The sequence below is a fragment of the Varroa destructor genome, unplaced genomic scaffold (assembly GCF_002443255.2).
Source record: "Varroa destructor unplaced genomic scaffold, Vdes_3.0 BEIS01000003.1, whole genome shotgun sequence".
NCBI classification, from domain to species: Eukaryota; Metazoa; Arthropoda; class Arachnida; order Mesostigmata; family Varroidae; genus Varroa; species Varroa destructor.
Window position 1 is genome coordinate 14,901,397 of NW_019211456.1, and position 3,977 is coordinate 14,905,373.

The following is a 3,977-nucleotide window of genomic DNA, read 5'->3' on the forward strand; positions in this document are numbered from 1 at the left end:
CCGGGCTCATTTGTTAAGGTCGTCTCACTACGCCACGTAATTGCACTTTCGTGAGTCTTCTGCCACCCATGGACCATAATCGTTTCAGTTCCAGGAAAGGTGTCAACGTTTCATTTTTTTTTTCATTTCATTTCAAAATGCCATCGACAGGTGTGGTCATGTCATGTTGGCGAACGTGTCGCGTGGTCGAAATTGACCTAATCAGGTACACGCTGTCAGGATGTATCTACCGCTGCCGTGCGTGCAGGGTAATTGGCCCTCGACCATATCAAAACCTGAATCACTCACCTTTTTCGTGGACGATAACGGGATCCTGAAAGTGCCAAGTCGGATCACGTGAAACTCTTGGCACAATTATACTTCCGACCCAGTCTCAATTTACTGAATTGTTGACCCAGTACACACACTTTAGGACCAATGTCGTCCTTTCCGCATTCCGGCAGAGGAGAGAGAGAGGGCCTTTAAGTATCATTGTTAAACGTGCAGCGTACGTTTTATGAACGGTTAGAAAGCTGCCTCATCCCTTACAGATTACCTGATCGAACAATTATCTAGAGGGTAAAACGGTCAGCCATTTTATGGAAAACGCTGTTGAATATGTTCGAGTCAATTTATCATCAATGGCATTTTCCAATGTACTTTGTACAAATATCGTGATGAATCTTATAAACAACCCTAAAAGTTTATATAGGTTAACAAAGGCGAACTGGAGAATAGTAATGAAAATCAATATAACAGACAAACCTAGAACCCAGAATAACGTCCCAAGAAAATAATAATCGTGATATATGCTGTATATGTCGTATATAGTGTGCTATGGCAGAAAGGTATCAACATGCCGTCTCTTGTAGAATAATCCATATATTTAATTTTATATCGCGTGCAAATTCCAGTGATTCAATTGCACTACAAGTATTCTAATTGTTTTCCAAAAAATCTATGCTTTCAGTATTTAAGCGGCGTAGTTGGCTCAAATTCAAGGTTTTTATGAGAAGTCGGCCTACCGAGAGAACATTACGAGATATAGCCAGTGAGAGCGATCGTGCATGACGTGACATGCAATGTACGTAGGTGTTAGAATCAGTAGATAACCGTCTTGTTATCTACTGATAACAAAGATGTCGCTATAGTCCAGCGACAGTGTCAATAGCAGTCCCGTAGATAAAATCAATTTTTTTGCTACATGAGCAACCACACATCTTCAAGATAATTATCACGTCAGACTAGACATGACTGTCCTGCATCAGTAAGAGTTTGCTCCAACCAAGTTCGCTCATATCTTCTAAATGATTTGTCAATGTTTTATAAATATCTAATTAACGCGCATCGGTAGGGCTGCATCAATTTGCGTGTTCCCAGCCAAATTAGAACCAGAAACTTTCCGGTTCCAAGGTCCCAAGTTACTCATGAAGCTGAGAACCACTGGACAGAAATACATGAGAATGTACGGTGTTGAGGTAACTTTTTTGTATAACTTTATTAGCATTTCGCTTGAACGAATTTTCCTTTAAACAAAGAATCTCACACGATAGTAACAGTAAAAATACAAACAGAAATGTAAGATTAAATAATGAAAAGGTCATAGCATTATGCGACCGCATTTTTTTAAACGTACCCTATGGTACCTTAACCGTTTGTTCCGTCAGGATTTAGTCGAGGTAGCGAAGAACCGTACAGAGTTTTTATAGCAAACATTTCAATTCCAACAATGCTTATGTGTTGCTATTCTTGGTAAGCACGTGCTTCTTTTTTTTTTAGGATGGCTTTCGAATTCTTAAATGTTATTTGCTACTCTACTTGGGATTCACGTAACTTCGGCATAACAACATACAGGGAAGGCCCAAGTGCCGCAGAGTTGGAGCGTATTTGCTTATTATGTTGTAGCCTCTCACCAGCTTCGGTTATACTTGATTAAAGAACAATTGCTTCACTGAATCCGAACTGATCGAAACTAACATTGAAGATTTCCATAAGGGCTTCACCGGTATATAAATTAAACCAATGAAGGCGAGCTCATTCGAAGAAATCTCAGTGCAAGTTTGGGAGAACCAAACTTATGGGAAAACGTTTATTGTCACCAGATTTCTCTGGAAGTATCTTTTAGTAGTCTTTACAAGTTGAGCAGCGCTTCCTGACTGGATCTGTTAGCACATTACTTCCCGAACTAGGGCCAGACGCGCCTTTAGAATCAACAAAAATAATGTATAGAAAATCTCTCGGCCATTTTAAAGCTCCTTCAATATCTCCATATTCCTACAAGCAACTATTACTGATCTACAAGCGCGGAATCCATATTCGTTAGCTGGTGGCGCGTCACGATAGTTTAGGAGGAGATTAAGCGTAATACGAGTATGTATGTTCGGTAGAACGCGTAGATGCAGTCCTTTTTCGCAACACTTTTTTCTTCAAAACTTCTGCTTACTCGAAGGCCCTTGCCTCTGAGAATTACGGCTACTTCAGCTGAAATCGTGAAGATACGCTCGAAGTCACTCTAGGTTGATCGTTCATAAGGGTCTTGCAGTTCTAGAGTCGCATAATTCTTATATGTGGGCACCATTCTGTAAGTATATTTGCTTCAAACATCAGTTCCGTTCTCTCCAAGTACTTTCGATAGTAGTAAGTAATCCTCGCAATGAATGGCCCGACATATGCCTAAAGTTTGACTGGTTCTTTAGCCTGGAGTGAGATTTGTTTGGCCAATGTGCATTGTACATTACACAACGGCCTGGTGCCCCGAAGTCGCTGAAACGGTACACTCTTAACCTCCTGGTTAAAGACCTGTGGTGCATATCGACCCTGGAGCTTCCCGTGTGGGGGAAATGGCGCTTCTCGCATTTTGAAGTTTATCGGTCTCTAACTGTATGTTGCGGATCTTCCGCCTACTGTGTATTAAGTTTTCTTCGACGTTGAGAGTGACTTCGACCTGACTGGTAGATAGCGGTTCAGTAGATCGTAAGTCTTAGGAAAGTTTTATAATTATTTACCATGACAGACGCTCCCATTGGGCCAATAATAGCGTTTCGGATTGGTCATAAGTAGAATTTTTTTTTTAGAACTTCCTAAAACGCAACCGTTCGAGGCTGTTGTTGTTGTTGTTGGTCGATGCTGATGTCGGTTTAGCAAATACGGCCATTGGCCCGAAATCAACAGGATCTGACCGGTTCTTCCGTTACCATGTTATTGTGATTTTCTTTCTTCCATAACCGCAGAATTGTTTTCCTCGAGAACGAAATTGGTCGATTCGAGTGGATGATTTCAGACGCCATCGCTACCGTGCCCAATAGCGGTGCTGCGAATATCGGGGCGGTGCGCAATATAAAGCTTTGGCAGCGCAAATTTTGACAATGGTCAGATGTCAGCTAACTGATCTGTTAGTACCAGCAGTGTTGACAAAATGTGTTCATAGTGCCATTGTATTTTATTATTGTTAGCGATCTTCAATTTACAGGGGTCTTATCCCTTAGATTTGTTTGCCTTTGAAATTACGCTATCATGAGTTGTTGTGAGTCGACAGTGCGTATATATTTAGGAACCGGTTCTATGGCACCTGTCAGGCCTGCAGCGTGCAATTGTCATAGTTAGTGGTGGAAGCTCATGGATTCTGCAGCCCAAGAAGGATCTTTAGAGTAGGCTCCTGTCGTGTTCATTATACCCGAGTAGAAATAGACGCTCCAATCACATAAGGTGGGTGTACACTGTGTTGATCACCACGATGTTTCATTTTTGGCTTGGGCGGGGTAAAGCCTCGTTCGCTCAATTCGAGGACTGTGACAAGAAATATTGAACATCTAGTTTTGCGATGCTTGCCATAAATGTATCGTTATTGAATTCCATGCATACGTCTTAGTTTAGTGTAAAAAAAACTAAATGAATCGGCGATGCACTAACTAAGCTTTTCCGCTTGTTGAAAGATTTTCCTTAGAATATCTATTGACATACCCATCGCCGCCCCGCTCCAGCTATAAATTAACTTTTGC

At 41.3% G+C, this 3,977-nt stretch overlaps 1 long non-coding RNA gene across 1 annotated transcript in view; it reads left to right on the plus strand.

Annotated features, from left to right (window-relative positions):
- The first annotated feature begins 1,019 nt into the window (after positions 1 to 1,019).
- The window catches only part of LOC111247191 (uncharacterized), an 11,361-nt gene continuing 8,403 nt past the window's right edge, over positions 1,020 to 3,977 (plus strand). Inside the window, exon 1 of the long non-coding RNA XR_002671997.2 lies at positions 1,020 to 1,457. This is a non-coding gene — a long non-coding RNA (uncharacterized LOC111247191). The remainder of the gene's footprint in view (positions 1,458 to 3,977) is intronic.